The sequence below is a fragment of the Heloderma suspectum genome, chromosome 1, assembly GCF_057233095.1.
Source record: "Heloderma suspectum isolate Gila_16-S chromosome 1, 16-S_ref, whole genome shotgun sequence".
Lineage (NCBI taxonomy): Eukaryota > Metazoa > Chordata > Lepidosauria > Squamata > Helodermatidae > Heloderma > Heloderma suspectum.
In genome coordinates, this window is record NC_139458.1 from 29,555,314 (window position 1) to 29,572,154 (window position 16,841).

The following is a 16,841-nucleotide window of genomic DNA, read 5'->3' on the forward strand; positions in this document are numbered from 1 at the left end:
GATGTTAAGAATTTTTCCCGGTGTTATTTGACATGACAGTTATAATTCTGCTTTTTTGACACCGAAGACACTTAGCAACATCTTACCACTCCATAGCAACCTCCTGGCTTTTCATACAGTAATGATCTTGGCTGTTAATAATTTGATAAAATATACTTTAATTGAAAAGTAAATAGGAACAGAATATTCTGCATGTATGCATGCAGTTCAACACAATCTCCCACATTTTTTATTTTATTTTTTGGTGCGGGGAGAACCAATCTCCCACAAAACAGTGAATAATTAAAAAAAAAATCTCAGTGCAAAACTTCTTAGAATTTTGGAGGACAGAACCATGGAACATGAAAGGTATGAATTCTCGGGGTGGGGGGAGCCATCTTGGTCTGTTACAGCAAAAAACAACATAGAGTCTTGTGGCTAAAACATTAAAGGCTAATACATTTATTATGGCATAAGCTTTTGTGCATTGCAGTCCACTTCATTAGATGCATGGAATGTTATCTTGAGTTACACATAATTTGGGGGTAAATTGTGAGGTCAGAAGGAAATGAAATGCAGAAAGTACAGACACAGTACATTATTGACAGTAGCTATTCACAAAAACAGTTGTTGATGACAATACAGACATCCTGGCACTGGTCAGCTAATTAAGACATGTGATAAGAAACCTTTATCCCAATTGAAGCCACAGGTGATAAAACCAAGCCTCCTAATGAATTGCAGTTCAGCAGTTTCACACTGCAGTCTCCCTTTGTTCCAGGTTGGCCAGTTTAAGGCCAGTTGCAAAGTATCATGGGGGATTGAAATGTTCTCCTACTCATTTTTGAATATTGCTATTTCTGATGTCAGATGGGTGCAGCCACTTTAGAATGCTGTAGAGCATTGCTAGCAGGTGATGACACATATCACATTGGGAGATGAGTAGGCAAATGAACCCTTGTTCTTGTGGATTACATTAGCCGTATTCAGATATTCTCCTCTGTGTAAACTCTACACACAAAGAGTGGGAGGGGGTATGAACGTACTAGCTCTGCCAGCCCTCCCTCGCCGTTCTCATCACTTTCTACAAACGGAGGGTGGGTGTCTGCAAAGGAGGCCTCCTCGGTCTGTGGATGCACTCTCTGAGAGTTTAGAACCCTGGAAAATCTGGATTATCAAATCTCAGAGAGAGCTTCCATGGACAGAGGAGGTGCCCTTCTTCAGATAGTTGCCCTCCACATGTAGAGGGTGATAGAACAGCAAAGAAGGGGATGGAGCTAGCATGCTAAGGCCTGCTGTCCCTCCTTGCATGTCGAGCTTACACTGGAGGAGGAGGAGGAAGATTGAATAGGCCTAGTATTAGGTCCTGTAATAGTTTTCCTAGAGTAGACATGACAGGGGACAGAGTTGGCATCTGGATCTATTGCAGGGTTGATCCCTATGTTCATATCTTTTTTATGTGGCCTGTTGTCACTCATGACTAGCTGTTTTAGGCTGAGGGGATGCCTGTAAGTAAGTACAGGCCTACCACCCAAGGCCTGTCAGAGTCAGACTGGAGTCTCATTGTCCAGAATAGACTGTAGAAGATCATAGAATCGTAGAACAGTAGGGTTGGAAGGGGACTATAAGACCATTGAGTCCAACCTCCCAAGATCATTAATTATATGTCTGAATGATTTTAACTGGGAGCTATAAGTAGAGATGAATGAGAATTCCATTTGCAGGGTGAAAACACAATGGATTTTTCCAGTTCGGTCCTGGTGGATTTTGTTCTGTTCCCACCCCCACCCCCTGCTGGCATCCACTTGATCTGTAGTGAATCGAGTCAAGCATCACGAGTCCGTAAATCCAGATGATAAAGATGCCATCAATGTATCTCAGGCAGAGAAGAGGTTTGGGGGGATAGGAGCTGTGAGAAAGCATTGTTCTAAGTCAGCCATGAAGATGTTGCCATACTGAACTGAGAGTAGTGTGAATGCATTCAATGTTGGCTGTGCAAAAAAAAAGGAAGAATAATAAGATATCATTTCAGGCCAGCACAGTTGATCTACAACTGGAAACAGGTTTCCCTCTATATGTAGCTTTCCCTTCTCAATTTCTGGTACTTCCATGCATATGCTAAAGGATGCTGTGGAAGCAGGGAGAATTATCTAAAACGAGACCTCCCTGTCCCTGTCCCCAGTTTCTGCTTTCTCCTGCAGAAGGATGAGACCTGAGCGCTCATCTTTCTGGGGGACCGACACCTTCTGTCTTCTCCTTCAAAGAAGGGTGGACAATTGTTTGTATTATAGATGGCACTGGAGTTCATCATTATTACCTGTCTAGAAAAACTAATGTGTCCTGCTTGATGGCATTACAAAGCAAACACCATTTTCTTTAAATCTTTTTCTTAGCTCAGATCTTAATTTGACCTAGGGGTGCCTAGAAGGTGCCTAGAAGGTGTGCCTAGAAGGCTGCCATGGCAGTGTACCAGTGAGCCTGGTACCATAGAGCCTGGACTCAGAATTCTCCAGAGCTCCTGAGTTAGGGATCTTAGAGAAATCCGCTACGGATTCAAATGAGGCCGGATTCTTTGAAATCCGGCCTCCGGAATCCACAGCAGATTGGCCCCACTTACCTCTGCTCCAGGAGGATTCCACACGGGATGGCACTCGGCTGCTTGTTCCACCAGAGCCATTCTCCTCCATGCCGATGGCCTTTTTTTTAAAAAAAAAAAAGGCAATCGGCGCAGAGGAGAATGGCTCCGGCCATCAAGGTAAGCGACCCTCAAGCCAGGCGGCTCCACAGAATCCTCGCTGAGTGGAGCCACTCTGGAGGATTCCGGGGGGAGGCGAGAGGAACAGATCACCTCCTGCCCCCCCCCCCCGGGCAGATTCCCTACCAGAACGGATGGTGGGAAATCCGTACATCCCTAGCCTGAGTTCACACTACAGATATCAGGCTACTAGAAACTGCATGTCCCAATGCTCCTTGCTCATAGGAAGCTGCTAAGCATGCTCAACAGTATCCCAGGTGCAAGGACCAAAGGGACACGTAGTTTCTCCATTGTGCCTGACATCCATACTATGGATGCAGAAGCCCTAGAAAATGGTTTTCCTGGGCTCCCTGGTACATGGGACACTGCCATGGCAGCATTCTAGGCATCTCAGAAGCACTCTAGTGAGACGTCCCCACCATTGTTGTGGCTGCTGTCCCACCACCACTGCCAGGGAAGTTTGACAGATTAGGAGGAGGGAATGGATAATGGTTTCGGGGACTGAAGGACAGTTGGGCACCGCAAGGAGGGTGGGTGGAGGTGCATGGATCATGTTGCTCTCCTGTTGATATTGACAGGAGCCTGACCGAGTCTGAATTCAGAATTGGGCTAGAGGTGGTGGAAATGAGCTATTTTCTCACTATTTTGGAAAATGGCTTGGTTTGCCAAGCCCATTTTTTGAATTAAATTAAGGGGAGTTTGGCCATCCTTAATTGCTGTACTCCAGTTTCTTCCTTTTAGTCATATGTATTCCATTACTGCAAAGACTACTCTGTAAGCCCTACTCACAGAAGAGAATGTAAAACAACTTTTTGCATTAACCAATCTGGTTGGATGCCAGCCTGCCTATCAAAAAGGGGATCTTTGTGGCATCGGGGGAGAACGGAATATGAGCAGAGAAGCAGACAAGGTCAGCCCTGCCAAACAAAGTGGACAATGTCATGGCAATCCACCATTACAGGTCAGATGCCAGCTGAAGGAGGAGCAGAGTATCAAGAAGCAAAACAAATCACAAAAGGACTATCCCCGAGAGCACTTAGACAGAGGGGAATTGTAGCAGAAGACTAACAAACTGCCCCTGACCCCACCCAGACCACAGAAACAGAAGCCATTGAAACCATTGAGGGGAAACAGCCAAACCACTAAAACTTTTACAAAAGTGAAGCAAACTATGTTTTAGCTGGGAGAGAAATATGAAGAACACAGCCATCATAAACGTCTGATTTCCTTGTCTTCTCTTTCTCCCTTCTCTTTCCCTCTTTATTGATTATGCATTTATTTATTTTTTGTGTGCCCTACCTTTCCACCAAGTCAATGGCATACCTTATGCCCAACTGGTGCATGGTGTAGTTAGGGTGTCTGAGAAGGACTGTGGAAACACAGGTCCAATCCGCTCTCAGTCAGGAAGTTGACCATAGGTCAGTTGCTCTCTCTCTCTTTCTCTCTCTCTCTCTCTCTCTGCCTAACCTACTTCACATGATTGTTGTGGGGATAAAATGGGGGAGGGGGCATGTACACCATCTTGAAAGGGTGAGAGAAGGTAGGGTATAAATGAAATTAATAATAATAGAAACCAAACCACAACTTCCAATAGGCATTGAAATAAGGGGCTACCAGTGTGCATTTTCCGAGCAACATGAGTCAAAACAAACTGTTGGAAATAACCAGGGTTTTCTCCAAGAGAAGCTTTGAAAGAATGAGGCATTTACAAGCTGAGATGAGAAAAGTTTGCCTACCACTACTTAAGGGTAGCTATTCATCATTTCTCAATTGTAGGAATTGTCCTGCAGTACACTCAGCTCATGCCTGGTATTTTAAAAGCAGCAGATACCCCAACTACTTGATTTAAAGTTAATGAAGTTGCCACTTACCACTTACCTCCATCCACCATGCCTGTGTTTCATTCCCCTGCATTGGACGATATCACATCATTATGGACAGGAGTTTTAACACGGTGATTGACTCTAGAAACTTTCAGAAAAAGACCCGAACTGGAGCCGAAGAGCTGGACGGAGAATGCACAAAAAGTCATATTCAGTATCAGAGCCATATCTTTATCCTTTGGGATGCCTGGGTACTTCTTTTCCCCACCTTGTTAGCAATCAGCACTATTTATACCTGTGTGCTTGATAAAACAAAAAAGAAAAACACCATTCTGAATTGAATTGCATGATGGTTGATGCCTTGTTATGACATACATCCTTACATGCACCAAGAAGAGATACATTTCCCCAAAGAAGTAGCCGTGAGATCTTCTGTCTCTCCTCTTACTTGAAATGTCACAACACAGATCAGCTGTCATGGAATATGTATTACATATTTACAAAGCCATTGTTCTACAAGAAAAGGAAGTTGGGGGTAGGTACAGAAGTTGACTCGGAACATGCGCTCGAATAAATTTCCTGAGCATCTCTTTATGGGGACTTTTGTTGTTCCTCATAAAGAATAGCCTATCCCTTCATGAGGGAGGGGCAAAGGAATTTGCCTTATAGTACTAGATCAGGTTATTGGTCCATGTATGTACGCACAGCAGCTCTTCGGGGCCTCAGGAAGAGGTCTTTCACATCACCTGCTCCTTGACCTTGTTAACTGAGGAAGCCAGGGAATGAACCTGCAAGCTTCTGTATAGAAGCCATGTGCTCTGCTACTGAGCTATGGACATGTTTCTGTCTACATGAGTATTTCTCCTTGTGCTTTAAGGGAAGTGACATGTTGTAGTAAGCACAGGGCTGCTACTGAAAATAGCATCCCATCTTGAGTTCCCTCCTCTTCCTCCATAGCATCTAGCTCAACAGCAGTCCTTACCTAGAGTTTCCTCCTCTCCCTCCATCATGTCTAGTTCAACAGCATCTTATCTTGAGTTCCCTCTTCTCTCTCCATGTCTAGTTCAACATCAGTCCTTACCTAGAGTTCCCTCCTCTCTCCCTCCATAATGTCTAGTTCAACAGCAGCCCATACTGAGTTCGCTCCTCTCCCGCAGTAACATCTAGTTCAACAGCAGCCCTGCCCTAGAGTTCACTCCCCCCGCCCCTCTGCTATAATGTTGAGTTCAACTTACCTTATATTCTGACATCTTTATGATGTGAGATTCCCCACATCTGCCAGAATTCATCAATCACATGGAGCTGGAGTGGGGAAATACCCATCATAACAATATCAGAACATGGGATAAGTTGAACTTGACATTATGGATAGGGAGAGGGGAACCAAGCTGGGGCTGCCATTTTTGGTGGCAACCCCATTTTTTAAAAAGGTGTAGTTCCATGCCATAATGAAATGCATACCGTAAATCCCAAAGACATACTTATATGAAACTGAATAGATGACTTATTTATGTATTTATTAACATTTATATATTGCCTTATTTGCTAAAAAGCCTCCAAGGTGGAGAACAATTTAGAGTAATAAAACCTTAACACAATTAAAAGAACATTATAACACTGTAAAACGTTAAAACAACTACACAACTTAAAAGGTTACATTAAAAAAGATGTGTCTTCACACCCTTTCTAAAAGCCAAGAGAGCAAGGGACAATTGTAATTCTTGAAGGAGTGCATTCCACAGTTTGGGAGTGACACAGGAGAAAGCCCTTATTATATCTTACACCCATGCCTGACAAACAGGCCTTTGCAGATAATGCTGTCCTCTCTTGCAGTTCTTAGTAACTGGTAAGATCCATAACAAGACAGGTGGTCCTTTAGAAACACAGGGCTGGAAGAAACAAGAGGGTGGCCAGACCAAAGGAAAGGATCCCTTCATCTGTCTAGAAAAATGTCCTGTTCAGGAAACTAGACCCTTAGGAAAACTTCTTTATAGCCAGAGGGCAGCTTCTTCAAACCAATCAGTAATTACTTTGTTGACTAGCAGTATGCGCTTGTGCCTTGCCACAGGAACTCAAATAACTGGAATCCTGAACATGAGTTATGATTGTTCTTCTGCAGATATATACTACTTCTCTTTCAGCCAGTTTCCAATGCAAGGCTGGAGATCTCCTAACTTCAATTAAGAGAAGCAAATCATGGTGAGAAGCAAACGGTGGAAGCTTACTCCACTGACAACAGTTGCAAAAGGCTCACTATAGTAAGCAAAGCACTGAACTCTCCAAGTTCTCCACTTGTGAAGCGCCCAGAGAGCTTTAACTATTGGGTGGTATAGAAATAACAACAACAACAACAACAACAACATCTTCCAACCACCAAATTTCATAGATCTTTAGACAGCTATTAAATCTGCTAGAATTTGCTCTGAATGCAGATTCTTCATCTTCATCCCAATACTGACTCCTTTGTCCCAGTCTAAAGCCTCTGAAGATGTCTCTCCTATGGTTACCATATGGATTTTAAGGAAAGAAGCATACTGGTTAGGGTAAAGGAATGTGTATGCAGATGTTGTCTCCCATAAAACCTGCAGGCCAGCCCCTATGGGGTGTGTGTGGGTGGCGGTGGGGTGAGTGTGCTGCTGCCTGTATATATCAAAGCTCCCATGGCCATAAAAACAATTGAGTTGGGACACTGAACCTAATCCTGAAACCAGTGTTACCTGGGCAGTAGCTATATCTGTGGGGTTGAAGCTGTCTTTCAATGAAATAAAAATTTCAAATTTAAAGCATCTGTCTTTTTACATTTACATGTCAAAACATAATTGGCTATGGTTTGGGTTTGTTGCCTTTATTACTTTTAATAGCTGTACAGCCACTGATTGCCCAAGCTGATGGTTAATTTAATTTCTGTCAATACAATATTGGGACTGTCTGCATATTCAGGCCATGATTAACTGCTGCAGAGTCCATAACAGTAGTGTTATTATTACTGCATTTAACTACCTCTCGGGAGAAGACAAATTAAATTATGTTGAAAATGCTGTTGATTATCATTACGGACTTATTTGTAGAGCACAATTACTGATCTGTTGTAAAATAAATCAAATTTTTTATCATCTTGGTGTAAATTAAATGTAATGTGGGCGAGTGGAAAGTGGTTACCGAAAAGGTTCAGGCAGTTGTGTATAAGTCAACCGAGCACTGAATTAAAATAATAATCATAGATGAACACGATATTATATTTTAATAACAAGCTCCTTCACAACCAAGCGTGCCTCATATATTATGTGATTTCGACAATAAGAAAGCAAACTTGGGATGCTTTATGTTCTGTTGACTTAAACAAAAGGTTGAGGCCTTAAAATAAATTATTGGATACTGCTACCTCCATACAAGCTTAAATCGTGGTTCAAGGAGCTAATCTAAGAGACAGCTTTAAAAATACAATTACATTAATAGCTTACATGTGGCAGTCTTTTAACGTTTCCTTTTCATCCATGATATACCTACCCCTGCCAGAATGCATTATTATCAACTAATAGTCTTGCCTTTGCTTCATCGGCAGCTACAGAAAGAATAAAATATTTTCTCTCACTGCTCGGGTAAAGATGGAGCTAACATCAAAATTAATGTGCAATGGGGCTAGCTACATTACATACTGACCTTCCTTACAAGGCTGTTGTGAAGCTGGATCTACATATGCAGCAAAAGGAGGCAGTAGATTCTTGTGATGGGTCAGCATCAGATGGGGATTTTCCCCCTTCCAAAAGACATGGAGAAAAATGGTATTCCAAGGAGAATGGTTCTAGCCCAACAACCCTCCCCCCCTTGTTCCAGATTTACGCTTTCAGGGAATATATGGGGGTGTCAAGGTTCCACTTATGACCAGGACCCCCTGAGCAACTCCTTAAGGATCTCTTGCCTCCTTAAGAGTCCCACCTTCCTTCTTTTCATCCTCTCTTTCCCAATAACATGAGGTTTAAGCTGTGGGGTGATAGACACACCAGACACGGGGTTTAACTACAACAATTTATTGGTAAATTTAAAGCTAGCAAATCACAATTAAAGGTATTTACACAATAGAGCTGAGTGATACAAAAGGCATTAAAAGCAAATAAAAGTTGCAAAACACAAGTTCCTTTACCCTTAGACTTTTCTAGGCTGCTTCTTCCTGCTCACTCTTCAGACTCTGCTCTCTGGCTGTCTCTGCTCTTACTGGCTCTCTCACTCTCTTTATATACCCCCCTCCCTCAAAAGCAAAAGTACTGCTTCAAGCCTGAAGAAATGAAACGTAAGTGGAGGAATGAAACTGACGCTTACCTGGATAAATGAAACTACTCCTCTCAGGGTTACCCTCTTCCAACAGAAAATTCCAGGTCTCTAAGCTTGATCTCCCCCCCCCCCACTTTGCCTCTGTAGGCCTCAAGCCTTCACAGGGGGCATTTGAAAATGTGATCCTTCAATCCTTCATGCACCATCTGAAGTCATAGAGTCAATTCTTCTACCTACATTGCAGTGTCATTAATGCTTCAATCTGATGCATGGATAGCAGTACCAACTCCAGGTTTTGGGGAGCCCTTGGGAAATATAACCAAAGTGAGCTACCCTTGGTTTGTGTGCTCCCTCCTCATCATCATTGTCACCACTTTGCATTTGCTTCTCCTCTCCCTCTGGGCCCCGTCTACAGCACAACTACCCAAAGAAGTTAGGACAAAAGAAACGGAGACTGCTTTTCCTTTTCTTTGTTCCTGTCATTGCTCTTCTTCTCCTCCCCTGCTCTCAAAGAGGGCACGTGAACAGGAAATGACAGCAAGGAGGAGGAGCAGGGCCAAGAGGTTCTGGAGATCAGCAGTGGGACCCCTGCAGGGGTGGTCCTTAGCAGGTGCCCAACAATGCTGACACCAACCCTGATGAATAAATGCAGCCTAACATAGCTTATGAACTTGAGCATGCTCCGGGAGAGAACGCAGGACAGGAAGGCCTGGCGTGCTATGGTCCATGGGGTCACGAAGAGTCGGACACGACTGAACGACTGAACAACAACAACAACAACAACAACATAGCTTATATGAATTACTCTGGAATCCTTAAAGCACTATATAAATAATTGACATTTATTACACTATGACCAATACACCACCTATAAGTTCCACACGTTATTGACCTGCACATGACAGGTTCAAGGAGCATCACCATCAAGCTGAAGTCGGACTCAACAGTGGGGCCAGGACCAATGGAGGCCAAGACCACTGGCCCTTACTTCAGAGCAAGTGCTCTGGCTGGGACTGCAATTTGGACTTAAACCCAAGTATTGCAGCACATGGGACTGTTAGGGCTGAACAACACCCTAACAAGATGTGTGCAAAGATGCATGCAAATTTCTTTCCAAAAGGTAAAAGCAACTTTACAGGGCCAGCAACGAGGACAGGCATGGTTGGGCACTTGCCGAGGGCCCACTGACAAGAGCTCCCACAGTTGCTCCTCTTCTTCACCATGGCAACCTGATTGTTCACCTGCCTCTTGCTGTAGCCCAGGCAACGGTGATGGTGAGGAGGAGGAGGAGCAGTAGATGTCACTGCCTACTTGCTCACTGGGTCTCTGCCTGTCAAGCAAGAAAGTGGTAGCAATGATGAGGAGGAAAAGGAGCAGCAGAAGCCGGATACAATGGTGGTGAAGAGGTAGATGCATTGAGGGAAGGGCCCATTGAGGGTGTTTTTTTCCCAAGGGTCCTCCACAATCTGGAGCTGGCACTGTCTGTGAGCTCTATGTGTTGGAGAGGGCAATCAGACTGAGACCATGGCATTGGAGGGAGGGGTGGTTTAACTCCTATCTGTAAACCATTATTCCCCACCCCAGCTACTGGTTACCTTACAGAAGAAAACTTACAGGTATTCTTATGATATCTATAAGTTTTTCCCCTCAGGGCAAATAGCAGCATTGGGGAGTCATCCCCCCCAATTTGGATAAGGAACAGTATGCAGGGAAGGATGAAACCCTCCCTCCCAAAGCACACAGCTCCAATCTGATTCACCCGCCCCAGCTGTTCTTCTGTGATCGTCTTACCAACAACTCCTCAAATGAATATGACTATCACTCTTTTCAATATTGTATGATAGGTGGGCTGCTACTGTTTACACAGTCTGCTGCCTGTTTGAAGAGCAAATTATTATGCCATTTGAATATTTAGCTTAACCAAATCGCCGTAACAATCCACCATTCTTACATGTAGTTTATGCTTTTGCAGCCACTTCGAAAGGCTGCCTACCCAAACCCCAATAACATGACCTGAAGCCTACCGTTGACATTTGAATACATTTGACAACTGCGTTATGATTTTCCAAGATGTGTCCTCTCCAGCCCTTTGAAAATTTGCACCAGATTAACTTAGCTTTTTGTCACAGATTGGAAGTGACATGTCATTCTTATTAGAAATCTAAGAGGTAAGGAAATATTTCATTCAGCTTAAACAAATGCAATTTGTGTTTCTTCCCCCCTCCCCCAAATGCAAGTTGTCATGAGCTATTTTGTTTGTGAGTGCCTGAACCTGTACTCATACAAATGCAAAAGATCTGGCAATGACAACTATTCATTTCTAAGGGGCAAGGAGGAAACTATTCCAAACTTCAAATACATGTTTGTGAATCTAGTGCACATGTGGTTCCATTTCTGTCATGGATGTAGGCCAGAATGAGGTGTCAGTGAAGCAGTGGAGTTCTGAGGTGCTAGAACGGACTGTACTATTTCAGATTTCAGGTGGGGGAATCATATTTTTTAATTGCCTACTATGGGGAAATCTCCTCAAAAGTGGAAAACTAGCACAATTAGAACTAGCCGTTGCCCTTATTTTCGCCGTAGTCTACGTAAATCTTTACGTAGACTACAGGGACCAAATAAGGAACGCAAATGGCGGCTCCCTATGGGGGCCGCCATTTGCGTACGCGTTTTTTTTTTTCAAAGTCACCCGTGATAGGCTACGTGACGATTAACGTAGCCTATCACGGCTGACTTTGCACATCTAGCCGTGATAGGCTACGTTAATCGTTACGTAGCCTATCACGGGGGTGTTTTTTGTTTTTTTTTTCACGGCCGGGTAGACGGGGCGCTTCTACCCGGCCTGACTTTCACTGGCAAGGGATGGGGCACCTCCCGCCCAGCCTGAATTTCGGCCGGGCAAGGCGGGAAGCCTCCCCCCCCCTTGCATGAACTTCGGGGGGAGAAGTGAAGCGCCTCCCCCCCACCACGAAAAAAGCTGCAGGACAAGGTAAGTCCCTTTCGTACATCCCTAAAGTTTCAGCCTATCTACATTTTGTTGGTTTGGGGGAGTTGGGGCAGGGTGAAAAGATCCCCTGAAGACTGCATTAATCTTCAGGGAGTGGCCGAGTGGGCAAATTTCCACACATAAAACAATGTTTTATCTTAGGCTTATGTATGAGGTGGCTGAGGTACATGTTCTTTTCCCCCTTTTTCTTTTTCAAACAACAACACAAAAAGCCTTGCTCCCACTTAAGAACATAAGAACATAAGAAGAGCCCTGCTGGATCAGACCAAGGGTCCATCTAGTCCAACATTCTGTTCACGCAGTGGCCAACCAGGAAACCACAAACAGGACATGAGCACAACAATATTTATTTATTTATTTATTTATTTATTCATTCATTCATTTCATTTCTATACCGCCCAATAGCCGAAGCTCTCTGGGCGGTTCACAAAAACTAAAACCAAACAACACACAATAAGACAATTTAAAATATATAGAACATTAAAACCACAATATAACAATACAACCACAATAAAACCTAGCAGCAGTACAGGAGTTTAAAATACAGATTTAAAACAGCAAAGATAAAAATTTAAAAAGCTAAAATGCCTGGGAAAATAAAAAGGTCTTCACCTGGCGCCGAAAGGAGTACAATGTAGGCGCCACGCGAACCTCACTAGGGAGCTCATTCCAGAGCCGGAGTGCCACAGCAGAAAAAGCCCTCCTCCTAGTAGCCACCCGCCTCACTTCCTTTGGCAGGGACTCACGGAGGAGGGCTGCTGATGATGATCTTAAGGTCCGGGCAGGCACATATGGCAACATCACCTTCCCACCCTTGTTCCCCAGGAACTGATGTACATATGCTGCCTCTGGTACTGGTGGTAGCACTCAAGACTAGTAGCCATTGATAGCCTTTTCCTCCAGGAATTCGTCCAACCCCCTTTTAAAGCCATCCAAATTGGTGGCCATCACTGCTTCCTGTGGTAGCGAATTTCATAGTTTAACTATGCGCTGTGTGAAGAAGTTCTTCCTAGGAATGTACGAAATCCCTACCTGGCTCCCTGCCGGTCAATCCGCGGTGGGGGGGAGGTGCTCCGTCCCTCCCCCCGGAATCCTCCCCGGCCGGCTGTGCTCCACTGCAGCTCTGTGGAGCCGCTGGCCAGGGCCAGCCACAGCCAGAGTTCCGGCCGCTGCCGGGCTGCTGCAGCAGCAAATGGCGGCTGTCATAGCGGCCGCCATTTGCATCTTTCCAGTAAGCCGTGATAGGCTACATAAGTATTTACGTAGCCTATCACGGCAAAAGGCAGCCACGCAAATGGCGGCCGCTACGCCATTTGCATGGCTGCCTTTTGCCGTGATAGGCTATGTAAATCCTTCTGTAGCCTATTACAGCAAAGAGCAGGGGCACAAATGGCATAGCGGCCGCCATTTGCACCCCTGCTCTTTGCCGTGATAGGCTATGTGTTTACGTAGCCTACCACAGCTTACTGCAAGGACGCAAATGGCGGCCGCCACAACGGCCACCATTTGCAGCCACAGCAGCCTGGCAGCGGCCAGGGAACCAGCCGCCAGAGGAGCCGCAGGAGCCGCCGCCAGGTATGTTCCGTCCCAGGGGGATTCTGCGGGGTGGTGGGGTGGCGGGGTGGCGGGGTGGGGGAGGCCATTCCACCATGGATTCCGGTGGGCTGGATTCTAAAGAATCCAGCCTCACTGGAGTCCATGGCAGAATTCTGACATCCCTAGTTTTTTCTTTTCTCTGTCCTGAATCTCCCACCAATCAGCTTCATAGGATGACCCTGGGTTCTAGTATTTTGAGTGGGGGAGGAAACTGTCTCCCTATCCACATTCCCCACAGCATGCATAATTTTGCAGACCTCTATCATGTCTCCCCTTACCCTCCTTGTTTCCAAGGTAAACAATCCCAGCTGTTGTAACCTTCTCTCATAGGGGAGATGCTCCAGCCCCTTGATCATTTTAGTTGCCCTCCCCTGCACTTTTTCCAGCTCTTCAACTGGCAACTTAGATGTTCCGGCCCCATTCTTGGCCCCTGGAAACAATGTTATATGATGATGTAGCATCTTCTGAAGGGGTATCCTTAGGAGGGGAAAGATGGCTGCCCCCATTGTAGCAACTGGGTGTCATTCCCAGGGACATTATCCCCATAAAATGGTTGTTGCAGCCAAGCCATCGTTTGAACTGGCACTGTTACCTTAAGAAGAAGAGGAGGAGGAGGAGGAAGAGGAGGAGGAGGAGGAGGAGGAGGGGAGGAGGGGAAATACCCTTTCCCACCATATATGTGATAGTTTAGTTTTTTGTTCTTTTACTCTTTCAGGGAGTTCTCAACACCATGAACCACTTGTACGTGAAGGGGGTGGGGATAAAGAGATGAGACACAAGTAGTTGGTATAAAGCATGGTCCACATTTATTAAAATTGATCAGATCTGTGAAGGGAAACCTAAGCAGGCAACTTCTCAAAGCCAGCGACTACCTGGCATTATATCAGTGAGACCTTCTATGCCTGTAGTGTGGTGTACTTGATTGCCACTCTACAGGACTGCCCAATTCTTGGGACAGGAGGTCTTCCCCTGTCACACACACACACCCGCCCCCTGGAGCCACAAAACTCTGAGCTGGTGAGGAGAGTTGGCCTCAAAGGTAATCCTTATATTTGAACAGTGGCTGCGAAACCCTGAGCTGGAAGCCTCAGGCATTGCCAGTCACCAGAAACAGTGTCTCCAAATGCTCACCAACCCTATTCCCCACCCAAGGTGCCCACTCATACCTGACTATTTAGAAATGTGACCAAATCACCTAAATATTTAAATCAGTCCAAAGTAGGGATGTGGCAAGCGTCCATTTGGGAGGTCGGGCTCGGCATGTTCCCACCAGTTTGGCCCCCTGGACACCAGTTTGTGACTTCCTGCTGTTGCACGACTCAGAGTCAGCTCATGCTGAGTCAGGAAAGTGCCGTAGTCCCTGCTCTTTGCTGAGCGGCGATGGCAGGATGGGAAGTGGACAAGGTGCTTTCATCTGTAAAGCCAACCACCTGCTTACTTGATCCTTGCCCATCTTGGCTCATTATGAGCTGCAGAGAGAGATTGGGTTAGGGATGTCAGAGAAATCCACTGCGGATTCAAATGAGGCCAGATTCTTTGGAATCCAGCCTCAGGAATCCGCAGGGGATCGGGACCACTTACCTCCACTCCAGGAGGACTGGAGGTGGAACGGCACTCGGCTGCTTCTTGCCAGCCAGAGCCGTTCGCCTCCTCCCTGTCACTGCCTATTGCCTTTAAAAAAACCTGTCTTTTAAAAAAACAAAAACAAATGGCGATCAGGGGTGGGGGGATGTGCCCATAGACATATATGCAAATAGAGTCATGAATCTTGCATATAAGTCAATGTGTCCATAGGCTTATACGCAAGATTCTCCGCTCTATTTTGCTTATAAGTCTATGGGCACATCCTCCCCAATCGCCTTTTTTTTTTTTAAAGACATTTTTTTTTAAGGCAATCGGGAGGGACAGGGAGGAGGCGAACAGGTCTGGCTGGCAGGAGGGAAGGTAAGCGCCCCCAAGCCAATCCCTCCCCCCAGAATCCAAGCAGAGCGGAATCGCTCTGGAGGATTCCAGGGGGGAGGAACGGATCACCTCCCCCCCCACAGATTCCCCACCGGAACAGACGGTGGGGAATCCGTACACCCCTAGATTGGGTGAGGGGATCAGGGCGGTGGTGAATGCCTCCTTTGAGGAGGGAGTGATGCCATCAGCCCTCAAGGAGGCAGTGATAAGACTGCTCTTAAAGAAGCCCACCTTGGATCCCCAAGTTTTGAACAACTTTCACACAGTCTCGAATCTGCCATTTTGGGGCAAAATCATTGAGTGGGTGGTGGCGATGCAGTTGAAGGCTAGGGATGTTGGAGAAATCCGCCACGGACTCCAGTCCTGGAATCTGTGGCAGAACAGCCTTCCCCCCCGCCACCCCCCAAACTCCCCCCCCCGGACAGACCTACCTGGCAGTGGATGCGGTGGCGAATGCAGTGGTGGCGGCTGCCAGGCTACTGCAGCTACAAATGGCGGCCATCATAGCAGCTGCCATTTGCGTGGCTGCCTTTTGCCATGATAGGCTACATAAATACTTACGTAGCCTATCATGGCAAAGAGCAGGGGCTCAAATGGCAGCCGCTATGCCATTTGCACCCCTGCTCTTTGCCGTGATAGGCTACGTAAGTATTTACATAGCCTATCATGGCAAAGGGCAGCCATGCAAATGGCGTAGCGGCCATTACTTACATAGCCTATCACAGCTTAATGCAAGGTCGCAAATGGTGGCCACTACAACGGCCGCCATTTGTGGCCGCAGCAGCCTGGCAAGGCAATAGCGTTGCCCTTATTTTCGCCGTAGTCTATGTAAATCTTTACGTAGACTACAGTGACCAAATAAGGAACGCGAATGGCGGCTCCCTATGGGGGCCGCCATTATCCGTACGCGCTTTTTTTTTTTTTTTTAAGTCACCCGTGATAGGCTACGTGACGATTGACGTAGCCTATCACGGCTGACTTTGCAAATCTAGCCGTGATAGGCTACGTTAATCGTCATGTAGCCTATCACGGGGGCGTTTTTTTTTTACTTTTATTGGAATGGCGGCGGCGGCAGCCGGTCGAAAGACCGGCTGCTGCTCCCGCCCCACTCGAACACCCGCCGAACCACCGGCCGGACCCGCCGCCGGGAGGGACATTCGGCGAAGGTAAGTCCCATCCCCGGGGGGGTGCGGGGTGCGGGGGGGTTCGGAGGATTTCTCCCCAAAACTTGTTCGGGGGGCCAAACACATTGGCGCTTGCCCCCCCGAAGTTTCAGGGAGAAATTCTCCGCCATCCCTAATGTGGGGTTACCCTTGAAGACGGTTCGGAAGCTGCAGCTGGTGCAGAACGTGGTGGATTGCCTGATTAAAGGCAGCCGCTGGCGTGATCACATCACTCCAGCGCTGAAGGACTTGCACTGGTTACCAGTTGTTTTCTGGGCCAAATTCAA

At 46.2% G+C, this 16,841-nt stretch overlaps 1 long non-coding RNA gene across 2 annotated transcripts in view; it reads right to left on the reverse strand.

Annotated features, from left to right (window-relative positions):
* Positions 1-419: 419 nt before the first annotated feature.
* The window catches only part of LOC146357051 (uncharacterized), a 112,687-nt gene continuing 96,265 nt past the window's right edge, over positions 420-16,841 (reverse strand). Inside the window, exons 2-3 of one of the 2 annotated variants that reach the window (XR_014786580.1) lie at positions 4,606-4,739; positions 420-1,970 (exon numbers count right to left, since the gene is read on the reverse strand). This is a non-coding gene — a long non-coding RNA (uncharacterized LOC146357051). The remainder of the gene's footprint in view (positions 1,971-4,605; positions 4,740-16,841) is intronic. The other variant, XR_014786578.1, reaches the window with a different exon arrangement.